Here is a 21,553-nt window from a genome sequence, read left to right as displayed (position 1 = left end):
ATTATACAGGTTGCTACAATTACAATGGTACAATATATGACTACGTCATTTTCTGGTGTGTGATGTTTATTGAAAAAAGTATTTTACAAAAATATGGTTATTGCAAATTTATAACTATTTTATGACGGCCACAACAACTTACAAGAAATGCAAAACTGCTGGACTGGACTTTTTGCAACTTGTGTTTCAACAATATGCTAGTCACAAAGAGACCGTATTCATTTTATTTTGATGTGATGCAGCATTGGCACAATGTGATATTTGGCTTCGTAGCCAAAGTAATCTTGTAGCCCCAGTCACTGTGTGCGTTTAGAATGCACGATTATCATGAACGAGTGTTTTTAGGAAAGCTTGTTCGCAAAAGTTGTGCAGTCTAAAGAAGCTGCCTATCATCTGAAGAACAAGCTTGTTCGTCGGGTGAAATGATCTTTCTGCTTGGCCAAGAAATCATAATTCTGTGCAGAATATAGTCATGTGTAAACAGGACCTGCGCTGCTGAGAACAATGTCAGCCGAACACTCTATCACAGATTTAAAATCAGCTAATGTAAATTAGGCTGCAACCAAGAATCTATTGTGAATAAATTACATTTTGTAACTGTCTTCACCTAGAAGTCTATGACCGAAACGGTTTAGCGTCATCATAAAATCCAAATCAAATCCATATTTCTAATATAAGACAATATTTTCTTTATACTGGATTTGCATGTTGAGTACACTATGTAATTATTAATAAATCGCTCCCACGTGTTATTTTATGTTATTTTATTTTATTTGCGTGTAGATTTTATAATTACTGACAGCATAAAGATAAAAACAGATTTGTCTTGAATATATTAAACTTTTTAATTATTCCCAAACAATTCATAAACAGATTATTTTAGGAAAAAGTTTTTGTTTTCTTTTCTTAACCCCTATCCTCTTGTATGAATACTAGGTCTTAAAGACGAAAGCAAATTTACCAATTGTGCTATGCCTTTATTCAGTGTTTTAACGAAAAGGGTTTTCCACTATGTCCACTATGTCCAACTATGGAGAATCGTAATAGCTCTGTTGTCAGCACAAAATAATGAGAGGAGGGGCTGATCAGCTGTAGTCTTCACTATTTTTTTTCTGGCATTGTTTTTTTTTATCATTAATTATACTGGTTAACCCCTTACCAGCTGACATGTGCCCGCAATAGGCGTTAGGGGACTCGCAATCCACCTGCACCTGTTAACTAGTTACATGCTGCTGTCAAACTCTGACAGTGGCATTTAACAAGCGTATCCGGCTGGAAATGCGTGCTGATGGGCACGTGATCGGGGGGTCATCGGTGCGTCGGCATGACAACCAGAGGTCTCCTTGAGACCTCTATGGTTGTTGATGCCAGATTGCTGAGAGCACCACCCTGTGGTCTGCGCTCATAGCAAGTCTGCAATTCAGCTACATAGAGGCGATCTGAGCATCACCTCTATGTAGCTGAGCCGATCAAAATGTGGCAGCTTCTAGCCTCTCATGGAGGCTATTGAAGCATGGCAAAAGTTAAAAAAAAAAGTTTTTAAAAATATGAAAAAAAAAAATAAAGTTGAAATCACCCCCCTTTCGCCCCATTCAAAATAAAACAATAAAAAAAGTCAAACATTCACATATTTGGTATCGCCGCGTTCAGAATCGCCCGATCTATCAATAAAAAAAAGGATTAACCTGATCGCTAAACGGCATAGCGGTTAAAAAAAAGTCAAAGCGCCAGAATTAAGTTTTTTCTGGTCGCTGCGACATTGCAGTAAAATGCAATAAAGGACGATCAAAAGAACGTATCTGCACCAAAATGGTATGATTAAAAACGTCAGCTCAGCGCGCAAAAAATAAACCCCCAAACAACCCGAGATCACGAAACATGGAGACGCTACGGATATCGGAAAATAGCACAATTTTTATTTTTTTTTAAGCAAAGTTTGGACGTTTTTTTCACCACTTTGATAAAAATTAGCCTAATTATGTTTGGTGTCTATGAACTCGTAATGACCTGGAGAATCATAATATCAGGTCAGTTTTAGAATTTAGTGAACCTAGCAAAAAAGCCAAACAAAAAACAAGTATTGGATTGCACTTTTTTTGCAATTTCAGAGCACTCGGAATATTTTTCCCATTTTCTAGTACACGACATGGTAAAACCAATCATGTCATTCAAAAGTACAACTCATCCCCCCAAAAATAATTCCTCACATGGCCATATTGATGGAAAAATAAAAAAGTTATGGCTCTGGGTGTTAGAATCTGTTTAGTTTGTTACTATCCGCCATTTTCTTGTGGAGTTCTGGCTGCTGGTCTTTTTCCTCTGGTGCTGGGTTTGTCTTGGGTCAGGTGTTTGTTTCACTCTTTATTAATCAGCACCTGCCTCCCAGTCCTTGCTGGACAACAGTGTTAATCTAGCTTGGTGCTTTGCTTTGTTTTCTGTGTGTGTTATTTGTGCAGTACTGGTACCTCTGGTTCTGCTAGCCTTAGTTTCTGTTTTCTATTGGTTTCTGCAGCCTTCTCTGTTTCTATTAGTTGGTTACCCGTTTTTGTACCCAGTCCTTAGTTCTTTTAGGGAACCCCTTCCCCTTATCTATAGGTCTTCGCTTGAGATTATCCTAGGATCGTCGGTGGGTCTATTCGCAAGGAATGGGTCATCCACTCCATCGTAGGGTTTCAGCCTAGTCATAGTGCAGGGACAGTTTTCCCCCTTCTACCTTAGTCCTGTGTTGCAGATCCGCAACACTGGCAAGGAGGGGAGAAAAATACGAAAGCGCAAACCAGAAAAAAGCTCCGCGGGTTAAGGGGTTAAATATAGTTATATGTTTATAGTTGGTGTCAATACAAACATGGCAATTCTAATTTTTTTAATACTTTTTTTTCTTCTTTTATTTTAGTACAATTTGGAAACTTGCACTTTAATGAACTTGATCACTCATAAGCTGCGGGTGCTTCTGTATTGCGGTGTAATTTGTTGGGCAGAATAACGCTGATAGCCTTCCTATTAGACGTAGCCCTGGTAGAGTCTAATAGGAGGACTCAGATGGCAATCATGAGAGCCGAGGATTGTATCACAAAATGAGCTGTTATGTTATTTTCAGGGAGAGTTTTCTGTTCGGTAGTGTTCAGGCCATATGGGGGGTTTCTAAATATAGGAAGACAATTCCTGGACATGATTTAATGGAGCAATTAAAACAATTATAAATTAGACAACATTTTGTTTGATTCATTTTAATTGCAGTAGACATAAGTTACCAAAAAGTAGGGTGAGTTTTACAAATTAAAAGTGTATTATTACACTTTCCATTGACTCATAAGGTATTCTAAAATTTACATTTTTATACCATCACCTGCCAATTTCTGGGTTCTGGGCACTGCATGTGATGATCACACTATTTCTTTATTTCATGGTGCATTTCCCATCTTCATAATGATATTTGATCTGCATCGTTACATTTACTGGCAATTGTGCGAGGCCTAATTCCAGGATGTGCTTTTCAGCTGACTCACATTTGGCCAGTCTTTAAATTCATTTGTACACGTTTATGATAAATTCAGAGTTGCTCGGGGTTGAAAATTTGTGCAACTAAGAACAAAAATGCAATCAATTTTAATGCATGCGGGCGAAGGGCAAGGGAAGTTTATTGTGCTGGTAATGACTGACACCTTCCTGTGAATCATCTTTCCTGAATGTTTCTTAAAGGGCTAGCTGGCTGGTAGCCAGTAAAAGATGCAAAAACACACCGCAATGACTATGCTATCTCAGAAAAATATCACTGAGGCTCGGACTGCTAATCTACCTTTTGGGCATTTGCCCGGTGAGTAGCAGTGTGCTACTGCTTGGAAGTCCGCCAGCTAGTTTTTCCGTCTGCTGGCCCATTTAACATTTCGTGCACCTGCTGGTGCAGTATCACTGAGGGCGGGATGGAGCTCATGATGAACATGTGGCTGGAGCCATGTCTGGCCTCAGCTATGTGCAGTGGGGAGGGGGGCAGCTCTGCTACCTGGCACACATCTTGTTACTTATATTGCACGCAGCATCGTCCTCTCTATGTGCCGAGCTGTCTCTAGTGTCCCATCAGCCTTGGGGGGACATCGAAGTGCAGGCCAAAATGAGAACTGTGAGAACTGCCTTGTGTGGAGCCCAGAGCCCAAAACACTCCAGGTAACCTCTGCAACTGGTTATCAGCTGCACTGTCCATCTCCGCTTTTGCTGTGCTAAATAGGCAGGGGAGGCAGAAATTTGACAAATGATAATTTAACCCCTTCACCTTCATGACCATGCCAAATTTTACAATTCTGACCAGTGTTACATTATGTGGTAATAACTCTGGAATGCTTCAACTGATCCCAAATCTCTATCCCTCTCACATAATAATTCTGCTTCACGTCACTTGTCTTATTTATTGCTTTCTTTCTCTCTGTGCTATGTTGTGCATAAGTATGTGATTCTACAGATCTTGCATTTGTCTTTGCCTGATGAAGAAACCTGTGTAGTCTCAAAAGCTTGCAATTTGTTACCATCTTTTCAGTTAGCCATTAACCCCTTAAGCCCCAAGGGTGGTTTGCACATTAATGACTGGGCCAATTTTTACAGTTCTGACCACTGTCCCTTTATGAGGTTATAACTCTGGAACGCTTCAACGGATCCTGATGATTCTGACATTGTTTTCTTGTGACATATTGTACTTCATGACAGTGGTAAAATTTCTTCGATAAAACTTGAGTTTATTAGTGAAAAATGGAAATTTGGCGAAAATTTTGAAAATTTCACAATTTTCCAAATTTAAATTTTTATGCCCTTAAATCACAGAGATATGTCACACAAAATACTTAATAAGTAACATTTCCCACATGTCTACTTTACATCAGCACAATTTTGGAACCAAAATATTTTTTTGTTAGGGAGTTATAAGGGTTAAAAGTTGACCAGCAATTTCTCATTTTTACAACACCATTTTTTTTTTTAGGGACCACATCTCATTTGAAGTCATTTTGAGGGTTCTATATGATAGAAAATACCCAAGTGTGACACCATTCTAAAAACTGCACCCCTCAAGGTACTCAAAACCACATTCAAGAAGTTTATTAACCCTTCAGGTGTTTCACAGGAATTTTTGGAATGTTTAAATAAAAATGAACATTTACCTTTTTTTCACACAAAATTTAATTCAGCTCCAATTAGTTTTATTTTATCAAGGGTAACAGGAGAAAATGGACTCCAAAAGTTGTTGTACAATTTGTCCTGAGTACGCCGATACCCCATATGTGGGGGTAAACCACTGTTTGGGCGCATGGCAAGTGACACCATTTTGAAAAGTAGACTCCCTAAGGAACTTATCTAGATGTGTTGTGAGAACTTTGACCCACCAAGTGCTTCACAGAAGTTTATAACACAGAGCCGTGAAAATAAAAACTCATTTTTTTTCCACAAAAATTATTTTTTAGCCCCCAGTTTTGTATTTTCCCAAGGGTAACAGGAGAAATTGGACCACAAAAGTTGTTGTCCAATTTGTCCTGAGTACGATGATACCCCATATGTGAGGGGGAAACCACCGTTTGGGCGTATGGCAGAGCTCGGAAGGGAAGGAGCGCCATTTGGAATGCAGACTTAGATGGATTGGTCTGCAGGCGTCACGTTGCATTTGCAGAGCCCCTGATGTAACTAAACAATAGACCCCCCCCACAAGTGACCCTATATTGGAAACTAGACCCCCCAAGGAACTTATCTAGATGTGTTGTGAGAACTTTGAACCCCCAAGTGTTTCACTACAGTTTATAACGCAGAGCCGTGAAAATAAAAAATCATTTTTTTCCCACAAAAATGGTTTTTTAGCCCCCAAATTTTTATTTTTCCAAGGGTAACAGGGGAAATTAGACCCCAAAAGTTGTTGTCCAAATTGTCCTGAGTACGCTGATTACCCATATATTAGGGTAAACCCCTGTTTGGGCGCATTTGAGAGCTCGGAAGGGAAGGAGCACTGTTTTACTTTTTCAACGCAGAATTGGCTGGAATTGAGATCGGACGCCATGTCGCATTTTGAGAGCCCCTGATGTGCCTAAACAGTGGAAACCCTTAAGTCTAACTGAAACCCTAACCCTAGCCCCAACCCTAATGGGAAAATGGAAATAAATACATTTTTTAAATTTTATTATTTTTTCCTATCTAAGGGGTGATGAAGGGGGGGTTTGATTTACTATTTATAGCTTTTTTTAGCGGATTTTTATGATTGACAGCCGTCACAGACTAAAAGACGCTTTTTATTGCAAAAAATAGTGTTTGTGTCTCCACATTTTGAGAGCTATAATTTTTCCATATTTTGGTCCACACAGTCATGTGAGGTCTTGTTTTTTGCTGGACGAGTTGACATTTTTATTGGTAACATTTTCGGGCATGTGACGTTTTTTGATCGCTTTTTATTCCGATTTTTGTGAGGCAGAATTACCAAAAAACAGCTATTTATGAATTTCTTTTTGGGGGGGCGTTTATACCGTTCCACGTTTGGTAAAATTGATAAAGCAGTTTTATTCTTTGGGTCAGTACGATTACAGCGATACCTCATTTATATCATTTTTTTATGTTTTGGAGCTTTTATGCGTTAAAAACTATTTTATATAAAAAATAATTATTTTTGCATCGCTTTATTCTGAGGACTATAACTTTTTTATTTTTTCGCTGATGATGCGGTATGGTGGCTCGTTTTTTTGCGGTACAAGATGACGTTTTCAACGGTACAATGGTTATTTTTTTTTCTCTGTTTGATCGCGTGTTATTGTACTTTTTGTTCGGCGGTATGATAAAGTGTTGTTTTTTGCCTCGGTTTTTTTTTTCTTCTTTTTAACCGTGTTTACTGAAGGGGTTAACTAGCAAGACAGTTTTATAGGTGGGATCACTACGGACGCAGCAATACTAAATATGTGTACTTTTATTGTTTTTTTTCATTATTTAGATAAAGAAATGTATTTATGGGAACAATATTTTTTTTTTCTTTATTTTGGAATTTTTTTTTTTTTTTTACTTTATAACATTGCCCCGGGGTGAGCATCATGTCATAGGGTCAGATCGCTGATCTGACACTTTGCAGAGCACTGTGTCAGATCAGCGATCTGACATGCAGGGCTGCAGGCTTACCAGTGCTTGCTCTGAGCAGGCGCTGGTATGCCACCTCCCTGCAGGACCCGGATGTAGCCCCATGGCCATTTTGGATGCGGGGCCAGGGCCGCCATCAGGGCATTACAGCCGTTACTGCTGTATGGGGCCCGGTCAGCAGCAGTACACAGAGGGGCCCACAGATCCAGGGCCCCACTGTTGTGCTTCTACTGATCGGGCCCCATCATGCACTAAAATACTGTGCACTGCGGTGCACATGTCGGCGCCGGGGCCCGGGAGCCGTTTTGAAGCTGTGCACGGCCGTCTTACCTAGTCGGCTGCACAGCTCCTGCTCGGCTGTAGCTAGAAGGTGTGGGCTCCCTGCAGGTCCTGACTACAGCCCATCCATTCTAGCAATCTCAGTAGTGAATGTGCTAGAATGTAGGGGCTCCTGTCAGGTCCTCTCAGCAGCCCATACATTCTAGCTGCTGCTTCACAACTGAAAACACTAGACGCCCCGGGAACGACTGAGGTAAGTATAAAAAACATTTTTGTTTTTTTAAACAGGTGAGGTGAGGTGGGGGGGAGTGAGACTGCAGATGATGTTTTAGGGAGTACTGCACATGATGAAATAATAGGGGGCTGCAAATGATGAATTGTATTTGAGGGGGTACTGCACATGAAATGATAGGGGGCTGCAAATGATGAAGTAAGGGGGACTGCAGATGAAGTGAAGGGGGGATAGGGGACTGCAAATGATGATGTGGGGGTGATGGGGACTGCAAATGATGTGGGGGTGATGGGGACTGCAAATGATGTGGGGGTGATGGGGACTGCAAATGATGTGGGGGTGATGGGGACTGCAAATGATATCGGGGGACTGCAAATGATGGGGTGATGGGGACTGCAAATGATGTGGGGGGACTGCAAATGATGAGGGGGTGATGGGGACTGCAAATGATGTGGGGGTGATGGGGACTGCAAATGATATCGGGGGACTGCAAATGATGTGGGGGTGATGGGGACTGCAAATGATGTGGGGGGACTGCAAATGATATGGGGGGACTGCAAATGATGTGGGGGGACTGAAAATGATGTGGGGGTGATGGGGACTGCAAATGATGTGGGGGTGATGGGGACTGCAAATGATGTGGGGGTGATGGGGACTGCAAATGATGTGGGGTGATGGGGACTGCAAATGATGTTGGGGTGATGGGGACTGCAAATGATGATGTGGGGGTGATGGGGACTGCAAATGATGTGGGGGGACTGCAAATGATGATGTGGGGGTGATGGGGACTGCAAATGATGTGGGGGGACTGCAAATGATGATGTGGGGGTGATGGGGACTGCAAATGATGTGGGGGTGATGGGGACTGCAAATGATGTGGGGGTGATGGGGACTGCAAATGATGTGGGGGTGATGGGGACTGCAAATGATATCGGGGGACTGCAAATGATGTGGGGGTGATGGGGACTGCAAATGATGTGGGGGTGATGGGGACTGCAAATGATATGGGGGGACTGCAAATGATGGGGGACTGAAAATGATGTGGGGGTGATGGGGACTGCAAATGATGTGGAGGTGATGGGGACTGCAAATGATGTGGGGGTGATGGGGACTGCAAATGATGTGGGGGTGATGGGGACTGCAAATGATATCGGGGGACTGCAAATGATGTGGGGGTGATGGGGACTGCAAATGATGTGGAGGACTGCAAATGATGTGGGGGGACTGCAAATGATGTGGGGGTGATGGGGACTGCAAATGATGTGGGGATGATGTGGACTGCAAATGATGTGGGGGTGATGGGGACTGCAAATGATGTGGGGGTGATGGGTGTTGTGAAATTGGATTTTGGGCTCCCCCGGTGGCCACTGGTGGAATTGAACTTGTGTGCATCATCCCCTCTGTTCACCTGTTCCCATCAGGATGTGGGAGTCGCTATTTAACCTTGCTCCTCTGTCACTTCCATGCCGGTCAACATTGTAATCAGAAGCCTTTCTGTGCATGTTCCTGCTACCAGACAACTTCCAGCTAAGTCGGACTTTTGTCCTTGTTTGTTTTTTGCATTTTGTTCCAGTTCACAGCTGCAGTTTCGTTTCTGTGTCTGGAAAGCTCTTGTGATCTGAAATTGCCACTCTGATGTTATGAGTTAATACTAGAGTCTTAAAGTAATTTCAGGATGGTGTATTGATAGGGTTTTCAGCTGACCATGAAAGTACCCTTTCTGTCTTCCTGCTATCTAGTAAGCGGACCTCGATTTTGCTAAACCTATTTTCATACTACGTTTGTCATTTTCATCTTAAATCACCGCCAATATATGTGGGGGCCTCTGTCTGCCTTTCGGGGAAATTTCTCTAGAGGTGAGCCAGGACTATATTTTCCTCTGCCAGGATTAGTTAGTCCTCCGGCCGGCGCTGGGCGTCTAGGGATAAAACGCAGGCTACGCTACCCGGCTACTGTTAGTTGTGCGGCAGGTTTAGTTCATGGTCAGTTTAAGTTTCCATCCTTCCAAGAGCTAGTTCCTATCTATGCTGGGCTATGTTCTCTTGCCATTGAGAACCATAACAGTTTGACCGGCCCACAAAGGGTTAAATTAATTGGCAGAGAAAGGAGAGAAAAAAGAAGTCTGCTGAAAATTTTTTTTTTTTTTTTTTTTTCCTTCAGTTCTGAGTGTGCTTTCAATTGAATCACTTGCAAGTCTGCCTATATTGCAGCCTTCCTCTCTCTCTCTCCTTCTAATCCTGGAATGGCTCTGTGTTCACCTGTTTAAAATGGATATTCAGAGTTTAGCTGCAGGTTTGAATAATCTCACCACGAAAGTTCAAAATTTACAAGATTTTGTTGTTCATGTTCCTATATCTGAACCTAGAATTCCTTTGCCTGAATTTTTCTCGGGGAATAGATCTTGCTTTCAAAATTTCAAAAATAATTGCAAGTTGTTTTTGTCCCTGAAATCTCGCTCTGCTGGAGATCCTGCTCAGCAGGTCAGGATTGTGATTTCCTTGCTCCGGGGCGACCCTCAAGATTGGGCTTTTGCATTGGCTCCAGGGGATCCTGCGTTGCTCAATGTGGATGCGTTTTTTCTGGCCTTGGGGTTGCTTTATGAGGAACCTCATTTAGAGCTTCAGGCGGAAAAAGCCTTGATGTCCCTATCTCAGGGGCAAGATGAAGTTGAAATATACTGCCAAAAATTCCGTAAATGGTCTGTGCTTACTCAGTGGAATGAGTGCGCCCTGGCGGCGAATTTCAGAGAGGGTCTCTCTGATGCCGTTAAGGATGTTATGGTGGGGTTCCCTGTGCCTGCGGGTCTGAATGAGTCCATGACAATGGCTATCCAGATCGATAGACGTCTGCGGGAGCGCAAACCTGTGCACCATTTGGCGGTGTCTACTGAGAAGACGCCAGAGAATATGCAATGTGATAGAATTCTGTCCAGAAGCGAACGGCAGAATTTTAGACGAAAAAATGGGTTGTGCTTTTATTGTGGTGATTCAACTCATGTTATATCAGCATGCTCTAAGCGTACTAAGAAGCTTGATAAGTCAGTTTCAATTGGCACTTTTCAGTCTAAGTTTATTCTATCTGTGACCCTGATTTGTTCTTTATCATCTATTACCGCGGATGCCTATGTCGACTCTGGCGCCGCTTTGAGTCTTATGGATTGGTCCTTTGCCAAACGCTGTGGGTATGATTTAGAGCCTCTTGAAACTCCTATACCTCTGAAGGGGATTGACTCCACCCCATTGGCTAGTAATAAACCACAATACTGGACACAAGTAACTATGCGAATTAATCCGGATCATCAGGAGATTATTCGCTTTCTTGTGCTGTATAATCTACATGATGTGTTGGTGCTTGGATTGCCATGGCTGCAATCTCATAACCCAGTCCTCGACTGGAACGCTATGTCTGTGTTAAGCTGGGGATGTAAGGGGATGCATGGGGACGTACCTTTGGTTTCCATTTCGTCATCTATTCCCTCTGAGATTCCTGAATTCTTGTCTGACTATCGTGACGTTTTTGAAGAACCTAAGCTTGGTTCATTACCTCCGCACCGGGAGTGCGATTGTGCCATAGATTTGATTCCGGGTAGTAAATACCCTAAGGGTCGTTTATTTAATCTGTCTGTGCCTGAACATGCTGCTATGCGAGAATATATAAAGGAGTCCTTGGAAAAGGGACATATTCGTCCTTCGTCATCTCCCTTAGGAGCCGGTTTTTTCTTTGTGTCTAAGAAAGATGGCTCTTTGAGGCCGTGTATTGATTATCGGCTTTTGAATAAAATCACGGTTAAATATCAATATCCGTTGCCACTGCTGACTGATTTGTTTGCTCGCATAAAGGGGGCCAAGTGGTTCTCTAAGATAGATCTCCGTGGGGCGTATAATTTGGTGCGAATTAAGCAGGGGGATGAGTGGAAAACCGCATTTAATACGCCCGAGGGCCACTTTGAGTATTTGGTGATGCCTTTTGGCCTTTCAAATGCCCCTTCAGTCTTTCAGTCCTTTATGCATGACATTTTCCGTGATTATTTGGATAAATTTATGATCGTGTATCTGGATGATATTCTGATTTTTTCGGATGACTGGGACTCTCATGTCCAGCAGGTCAGGAGGGTTTTTCAGGTTTTGCGGTCTAATTCCTTGTGTGTGAAGGGTTCTAAGTGCGTTTTTGGGGTTCAAAAGATTTCCTTCTTGGGATACATTTTTTCCCCCTCTTCCATCGAGATGGATCCTGTCAAGGTTCGGGCTATTTGTGATTGGACGCAACCCTCTTCTCTTAAGAGTCTTCAGAAATTTTTGGGCTTTGCTAACTTTTATCGTCGATTTATTGCTGGTTTTTCTGATGTTGTTAAACCATTGACTGATTTGACTAAGAAGGGTGCTGATGTTGCTGATTGGTCCCCTGCTGCTGTGGAGGCCTTTCGGGAGCTTAAGCGCCGCTTTTCTTCCGCCCCTGTGTTGCGTCAGCCTGATGTTGCTCTTCCTTTTCAGGTTGAGTTTGACGCTTCTGAAATCGGAGCTGGGGCGGTTTTGTCGCAAAGAAGTTCCGACTGCTCCGTGATGAAACCTTGTGCTTTTTTTTCTCGTAAATTTTCGCCCGCCGAGCGGAATTATGATATTGGGAATCGAGAGCTTTTGGCCATGAAGTGGGCTTTTGAGGAGTGGCGTCATTGGCTTGAGGGGGCTAGACATCAGGTGGTGGTATTGACCGACCACAAAAATTTAATTTATCTTGAGTCCGCCAGACGCCTGAATCCTAGACAGGCGCGCTGGTCGTTGTTTTTCTCTCGGTTTAATTTTGTGGTGTCATACCTACCGGGTTCTAAGAATGTTAAGGCGGATGCCCTTTCTAGGAGTTTTGAGCCTGACTCCCCTGGTAATTCTGAACCTACAGGTATCCTTAAGGATGGAGTGATATTGTCTGCCGTTTCTCCAGACCTGCGGCGGGCCTTGCAGGATTTTCAGGCAGATAGACCTGATCGTTGCCCACCTGGTAGACTGTTTGTTCCTGATGATTGGACCAGTAAAGTCATTTCTGAGGTTCATTCTTCTGCGTTGGCAGGTCATCCTGGAATCTTTGGTACCAGGGATTTGGTGGCAAGGTCCTTCTGGTGGCCTTCCCTGTCACGAGATGTACGAGGCTTTGTGCAGTCTTGTGACGTTTGTGCTCGGGCCAAGCCTTGTTGTTCTCGGGCTAGTGGATTGTTGTTGCCCTTGCCTATCCCGAAGAGGCCTTGGACGCACATCTCGATGGATTTTATTTCGGATCTTCCTGTTTCTCAGAAGATGTCTGTCATCTGGGTGGTGTGTGACCGTTTCTCTAAGATGGTCCATTTGGTTCCCCTGCCTAAGTTGCCTTCTTCTTCCGAGTTGGTTCCTCTGTTTTTTCAAAATGTGGTTCGTTTGCATGGTATTCCGGAGAATATCGTTTCTGACAGAGGAACCCAATTCGTGTCTAGATTTTGGCGGGCATTCTGTGCTAGGATGGGCATAGATTTGTCTTTCTCGTCTGCTTTCCATCCTCAGACTAATGGCCAGACCGAGCGGACGAATCAGACTTTGGAGACATATTTGAGGTGTTTTGTGTCTGCAGATCAGGATGATTGGGTTGCTTTTTTGCCTTTAGCGGAGTTTGCCCTCAATAATCGGGCCAGCTCTGCCACCTTGGTGTCTCCTTTTTTCTGTAATTCGGGGTTTCATCCTCGATTTTCCTCCGGTCAGGTGGAATCTTCGGATTGTCCTGGAGTGGATGCTGTGGTGGAGAGGTTGCATCAGATTTGGGGGCAGGTGGTGGACAATTTGAAGTTGTCCCAGGAGAAGACTCAGCTTTTTGCCAACCGCCGGCGTCGGGTTGGTCCTCGGCTTTGTGTCGGGGACTTGGTGTGGTTGTCTTCTCGTTTTGTCCCTATGAGGGTTTCTTCTCCTAAGTTTAAGCCTCGGTTCATCGGCCCGTACAAGATATTGGAGATTCTTAACCCTGTGTCCTTCCGTTTGGACCTCCCTGCATCTTTTTCTATTCATAATGTTTTTCATCGGTCATTGTTGCGCAGGTATGAGGTACCGGTTGTGCCTTCCGTTGAGCCTCCTGCTCCGGTGTTGGTTGAGGGCGAGTTGGAGTACGTTGTGGAAAAAATCTTGGACTCCCGTGTTTCCAGACGGAAACTCCAGTATCTGGTCAAATGGAAGGGATACGGTCAGGAGGATAATTCTTGGGTGACTGCCTCTGATGTTCATGCCTCCGATCTGGTCCGTGCCTTTCATAGGGCTCATCCTGATCGCCCTGGTGGTTCTGGTGAGGGTTCGGTGCCCCCTCCTTGAGGGGGGGGTACTGTTGTGAAATTGGATTTTGGGCTCCCCCGGTGGCCACTGGTGGAATTGAGCTTGTGTGCATCATCCCCTCTGTTCACCTGTTCCCATCAGGATGTGGGAGTCGCTATTTAACCTTGCTCCTCTGTCACTTCCATGCCGGTCAACATTGTAATCAGAAGCCTTTCTGTGCATGTTCCTGCTACCAGACAACTTCCAGCTAAGTCGGACTTTTGTCCTTGTTTGTTTTTTGCATTTTGTTCCAGTTCACAGCTGCAGTTTCGTTTCTGTGTCTGGAAAGCTCTTGTGATCTGAAATTGCCACTCTGATGTTATGAGTTAATACTAGAGTCTTAAAGTAATTTCAGGATGGTGTATTGATAGGGTTTTCAGCTGACCATGAAAGTACCCTTTCTGTCTTCCTGCTATCTAGTAAGCGGACCTCGATTTTGCTAAACCTATTTTCATACTACGTTTGTCATTTTCATCTTAAATCACCGCCAATATATGTGGGGGCCTCTGTCTGCCTTTCGGGGAAATTTCTCTAGAGGTGAGCCAGGACTATATTTTCCTCTGCCAGGATTAGTTAGTCCTCCGGCCGGCGCTGGGCGTCTAGGGATAAAACGCAGGCTACGCTACCCGGCTACTGTTAGTTGTGCGGCAGGTTTAGTTCATGGTCAGTTTAAGTTTCCATCCTTCCAAGAGCTAGTTCCTATGTATGCTGGGCTATGTTCTCTTGCCATTGAGAACCATAACAGATGGGGACTGCAAATGATGTGGGGGTGATGGGGACTGCAAATGATGATGTGGGGGTGATGGGGACTGCAAATGATGTGGGGGGACTGCAAATGATGATGTGGGGGTGATGGGGACTGCAAATGATGTGGGGGGACTGCAAATGATGATGTGGGGGTGATGGGGACTGCAAATGATGATGTGGGGGTGATGGGGACTGCAAATGATGATGTGGGGGTGATGGGGACTGCAAATGATGATGTGGGGGTGATGGGGACTGCAAATGATGATGTGGGGGTGATGGGGACTGCAAATGATGATGTGGGGGTGATGGGGACAGGAAATGATGTGGGAGTGATAGGGACTGCAGATGATGAAGTGTGTTTGAGGGGGTTCTGCACATGATGAAATGATAGGGGGCTGCAAATGATTATGTAAGGGGGACTGCAGATGAAGTGACGGGGGGATAGGGGACTAAATGATGAAGTAAGGTGGACTGCAAATGATGAAGTGGGGGTGATGGGGACTGCACATGAAGTGAGTGTGAGGGACGTGGACAGCAATTGAATTGAAGGTGGGGGTGGGAAGAGCAAATGGTGTATTGAAGGTGGGGAGAGCAAATAATGAATTTTGAGGGTGGGGGAAGAGCAATTGATAATGAATAGAGGGTGGGAGAGAGAGAAGACATGACAATGAATTGAGGCAGAAGGGGCATGTAACTATAATGAATCGCAGTTAGGGTTAGAGCGGGAGGTACATAGTGGGATCGTTGAGGATAAAGTGACTGGAAATAAATTGGGGGAAAGAGTACAGGTGCTAATTAATTTATATATTAAATGGGGAAAGTGGCTATATACAGATAGTGGGGGCACAGTGGCGGATTATAATTTATATTTGGAATGGTGGGTTGCATAATAACCAATTATATATTAATGGTGGGTGAACTTCTGTAGTCAGATGTGTAGTGTAGAAGAAAGGGAAAAAATGGGGAATGTGCTCTGGAAGCGGTGCTCTAGATAACTGTGTTATTTTATGCAGAGACGAGTCCTGGCTGAAAGAAGCGATGACGGTCTGCGCTGGATTCAAAAGAAATGCAAAGATGAAGGACTTTAGCTAGAGATGTCACCGGTGAGTATGTTACCTGTACACTGACACCATACACTGTATACTGTATACAGAGCTCCTGTGTATAATGTTACTGGTGATCACTATATTATCTGTACACTATACACTATATACAGAGCTCCTGTGTATAATGTCACTAGTGATCGCTGTATTACATGTACACTGTACCCTATATACAGAGCTCCTGTGTATAATGTCACTGGTGATCCCTGTATTACCTGTACACTGACACTATATAAAGAGCTCCTGTGTATAATGGCATCGGTGACCACTGTATTACCTGTATACACACTGCATACTAAGTACAGATCTCCTGTGTATAATGGCACTTATGGTGATAGTATATATTTTTTTAAATTAATGATCAGTATTGTACTATTCAGTCACAATGTGGTGGTAATATGTTGTCCGGCCATGGTGTAGCGGTATTTGTTCCTTGTATGGGCTATTATTCGGTCACTGTGTGGTGGTAATATGTGGTCTGTTCATGTTGTGTTGGTATTTGTTCCTTGTATGTAGTTGGTCACCATGTGATGTTAATATGTGGTCTGGACATGCTGCAGTGGTATTTGTCCCTTGTATGTGATATTGTTCAGTCACTGTGGTGGTAATATGTGGTCTGCACATGGTGTGGCGGTATTTGTTCCTTGTAGATAGTATTATAGGTCACTATGTGGTGATAATATGGTGTCTGGTCATGGTGTTGTGGTATTTGTCCCCTGTATGTGGTATTATTGGTCATTTGAAAAATTGAAAAATAAATAAAAATACACCTAAATTGTATTGCATATTTTAACAAATGTTTAATAGGTTAGAGTAGAGTAGGGTCCGGCCAAAAGAGTCTACCTTGTTGTCGTCTCAGATTAAAAAAAACCTTGTGGCCAAAACAAAAGCTGCTGGCTATGTGTTTGATCTGGTGATGGGAACTGTTAATGTGTGATTTGTGAGAAGTGGAGTTTTGCCAAGAGACAGTGGTGGGACTGTGGACAGTTCGAGGGGTGGAGGCGGGGCTGGGGTGGAGCCTGGGCGGAGTCTTAAGGGGGCCCTGAAAATTTTGCCACTATGGGGCCCTGAAATTCCTAGTGGCAGCCCTGTGCGGGGCCTGTAGGGAGGAGATGTTCGGTACAAGGTGAGCACATCGCCTTGTACCGAGGGTCTCAGGGAAGCACGCAGGGAGCCCCTCTCTGCTTCCGGCACATAGTGCCGGATGTCAGCTGCGATAGTCAGCTGACACCCGGCCGCGCTCCCCCCGTAAGCACAGCCGATCGCATATGACGTACTATCCCATCACTGGGAATTAAGTCCCAAGTCACCTCGACGGGATAGTACGTCATATGGGATTAAGGGGTTAAAAAGTATCAACCACTGAAGACTCTCAATTCGAAATATTTTTCTATCAACTGGCTGAGGCCTCTTTCACACATCAGTTTTTTAGGCTTCTTTCACACTAGCGTCGTGCACTGCACGTTGCTATGCGTCGTTTTGTAGATAAAACGCATCCTGCAAAAGTGCTTGCAGGATGCGTTTTTTCTCCATTGACTTGCATTAGCGATGCATTGCCACACGTCGCAACCATCGTGCGACAGTTGCGTCGTGTTGCGTCGGACCGTCACCACCAAAAAATGTTGCTTGTAACGTTTTTTGGTGCGTCGTTCCCGTCTTTTCCAACCGCGCATGCGCGGCCGGAACTCCGCCCCCGCCTCCCCGCACCTCACAATGGGGCAGCGGATGCATTGAAAAACAGCATCCGCTGCCCCCGTTGTGCGGCGCATTCACTGTTAGCGTCGGTACGTCGCAACGACGCAATTCGTCGTGCGTCGTCCGATGCTAGTGTGAAAGTAGCCTTAGAATCAGTCACAATCCGTCAAAGTGTTGAAAAGACGGATCCAGTGCATCAGTTTTTTATAAACTGCACAACATCAGTTTTTTTGACGGATCCGTCAAAGCAGCTGCTGCCGGAATTTAAAGGAACAAAATTTGAGAGAGAGAGTTAGGCTACTTTCACACTTGTATCGTTACAGGTCCTTCGCTATGCGTCGGGCCGACGTACCGACGCACGTTGTGAAATTTGTGCACGACGTGGGCAGCGGATGCAGTTTTCCAACGCATCCGCTGCCCATTCTGAAGTCCGGGGAGGAAGGGGCAGAGTTTCGGCAGCGCATGCGCAGTAGAAAATGGCAGACGTGACAGACAAAAAAAGTTACATTATAGCCAATGACAGACAGCGCAGGATCCATCGCTGTCCGATTTTTCAACGTACACAAAAAACTTTACTATGTCCCTTGTCTCCGGGCGGCAGACACAGAATTTGCGAAGGATCTGATGAAACGGAAGGCAAGTCTATGAGAAAAAAAACGGATCCAGCAGCAACATTTGCTGGATCCGTTTTTTTCACAAAACGATGGATTCTGACGGAAGCAAAAAGACTGAAGTGTGAAAAAGGCCTTACACAGTACAAAAATATATATCATTCCTGTATCAACTGATCCCACTAATTTTGAGAATTTTTTTCGTTACATCATCAGAAGAAAACTTCTCATGCGCCTTCATGATACAATTCAGCTATGTGTGGAGAAAAAAAGGGCACAAAATTTCAGGAAAAGAACATCTCACCAACCATTAAGCATGGTGGTGAATCAATCACACTTTGAGGTTTTGTTGCAGCAAATGGCACGGGGAACATTTCAAGAGTGGAGTGAAGAATGGATTCAATGAAATTTCAACAAATTCTTGATGCAAACATAATATCATCTGTAAGAAAGCTGAAGTTGAAAAAGGATGGCTTCTACAAATGGATAATGATCGTAAACACGTCAAAATGCACAATAGACTTCCTCAAAAGGCGCAAGCTGAAGGGTTTTTAATGGCCCTCATAGTCCCCTAATCTGGACATCATTGAAAATCTGTGGCTAGACCTCAAAATATCAGTGATTGTAAGATGACCCATGAATCTCGAACTTGAAGAATTTTCCAAGGAAGAATGGAAACAAGAATTGACTCTTGGCTGGCTACAAAAAGCATTTACAAGCTGTAATACTTTCAAAAAGGGGTACTAACCATGCACCGTGCCCAAACTTTTGTATGGGCCCATTTTTCTTTTTGTAATTTTTAAAATGTAAAACATAAAAATATATATATATATTTTGCCTAAAATACAAAGTAAATGTGTCAACTTTAACTTTATGCCTTTTAGAGATCATTTCATCTTCAACTTGCTTAACTATTAACAATAGCAGTAATTTTTATTAAACTTTTGCATGCCACTATTATAACTTCACACCGTTCCTTTATTATGAACTATGGCATCCACACTTTACGTTTTTCACTCTTTCCCCTTTCTATACTGTGCCCTCTCACGCTTCTGTCCTCTCTCTATATTTTGCCCTCATACTACCTCATCATCACTTTGTGCCCTCACACTACCCCTTTCCATGCTGTGCATCTCAAACTGCTATCTCTCCATACTGTGATATCACACTGCTTATTGTCTATACTGTGCCCTCACACCACCTCTTCTCTATAAGGTGCCCCTCTTATACATCTCCCTCTCCATATTGTGTCCTTACATTGCACCCTCTTGATAATCTGCACTTCACACTGCCCTCTCGGTACTATGTCCCCTAAAAAACCTTTTCCCTTCTCTGCCTTCACCATACTGAGTCCTAACACTTAACCCACCCTCCACGATTACAGTAAAAGTCTGTTTTGTATTCGGGTTCAGTCCATGGAGCTGTTACTTTACTCACTGTTTTTGCTGTACCTTTGGTGATGTTAGTGGTGTGACGGGGTGACCTCTTCACACCGCTGCACATCGGGGCTGGGAGCTAATTAGCACTCCTCTACCAATGCTGCTCTAAGCTTCAATTGGGTGCAGAAAGCAGGGAATCAGCATTGTACTGGTTCTCCAAACTGACTGTCAGTCTAACAACAGGTTTAGAGAATCGCTAAGAACTGGCTAAATCCTCATCCCCTTCATTACTAGGTAATTTTTCATTCTTGCTTTATTTAAAACAAAGTATTATTTTAAAAAAATGCCTTTTTTTGCCAGATCACATTTTTTAATACAATAAAAAAAAGGAACTTGCAATTATCACACTGGCCATTAGGACTAATTTGAGCCTTAGCTCTACCCATTTTTGCAGAGGTGGCCTAAACTGGAGTGAAAACACCAAAAAGGTTCAAAATCTTTGCTCAACTTCATGTTGTTCAAAAATATTCCTTCTTTTCTAAGCCTTTTATGCCAGAACGTAATTGCTTTGATTAATTGGCATAGGTTCCTGTCATTTCAGCATATTTACATACTGTATACAATGGAATGCAATGCAATGGAAAGACTGTGACTCTAAACTTTGTACTGAAGCATCTAATAAACCTGTGCAAAGATCGTTATGAAGAGAGGGGACACAGGGGAGCTGTGACATCACCTGTTATTGGTGGATCCTGTGTTATCAGCTGCGTATCGAGGTGTTACCTGTCACTGTAATACTGTACTGTCTCTGCTGACAAGGAACTGAGGTGAAAAAGAGTATGAATCGAAAAAAAGCCCCAGTGGCTAGGGTTGAGCGACTTTTAATTTTTGGGGGTCGAGTCGGGTTTTGCGAAACCCGACTTTGTGAAAAGTCGAGTCGAGTGAAGTCGACCGATTATCGCGAAAAGTCGGGGATCGACCGAAACATGAAACCCAATGCAAGTCAATGGGGAAGTATAGTCGGCAGTGAGTGGAGGCCAGGAAAACACCTACAGTGCCCATTTTAATGGCAAAAACATCCATTCTTGTTACTGAAGCTTGTCAATATTAATTTACTTTATAATAATAGTTAGGCATTGGAAATTGGGGGTCATTTGGCTAAAGTTGTGGGGGGTAGGGCTGGTTAAAGTTTTTAGTGGGCCCAGGAAACGTGGACTACATCACGGCGGTGGAGCAGGGAGAGGTAAGTATTTCAACGTTGCAAGTGCTGTGATCCTGAGAAAGCAGGGGGGGCCCACTGGTTCGCATTGGCACTGGCACAGGGCCCCTCACAGTATGGCGGTGTGTTTGCACGGCGGGGGTGCCTCCCACCGGCAGCGACACTTTTGCATACTATGAGGGGCCCTGTGCCAGTGACGTCGCCAACGAGTATGCCCCCCCACCTGATGAAGGAACCTGCTCTTTCACCTGCACCTTCCTCTTTGTCCCCGTGTAAGGTGGTATAGTAAGCGGGAAGAGGAACCTGTCAGGGAGAGACTAGGTGAGCGAGAGCTAATAACCCGGGCTCCTGCAATTTCCCTAAGACTAGGGAAATCCTGACTGACCCTCTACCTGAAGTTTACACTGATGGTGTGCATGTTCAGGCCTCGAACCTCACCCTAACTCCTGTGCTCAGCCCTAGGCTGAAACCTCCACTCACCACCCAGTGAAGAGGTAATACTTAAATACCCACAGTTAGCACAGACCAGGATAAAGGAAAATATACACCACGCCGCAGACACTCAGGAATACACTATAAATGTGCAGGGCAAAATAAACACAAATATAGGAAGGAGTAAATAAGTCAAAGGAAAATACACCACCAGCAACGAATCTCCAACCACCAGCTCTCCACTCCAGACCGAGATAACAACGCAAGACAGAAGCTATAATCGGCGACGCCCAATGATCAGGAGAACTATTTAAAGGCCATGGAAATGGCCCAGCTTCCAATCCGAGGATCAGGTAAATTAACCCCGGAACAGCTAGACAAAATCTAGCAGACGCCAATGAGTAAATAGTGGTCAAAAGCGGAATTACCACTGTCTGTCGGACGATCTGGTCT

The sequence above is a fragment of the Ranitomeya variabilis genome, chromosome 2, assembly GCF_051348905.1.
Source record: "Ranitomeya variabilis isolate aRanVar5 chromosome 2, aRanVar5.hap1, whole genome shotgun sequence".
In the NCBI taxonomy this organism is placed as follows: domain Eukaryota; kingdom Metazoa; phylum Chordata; class Amphibia; order Anura; family Dendrobatidae; genus Ranitomeya; species Ranitomeya variabilis.
This window is presented reverse-complemented; position numbering follows the sequence as displayed.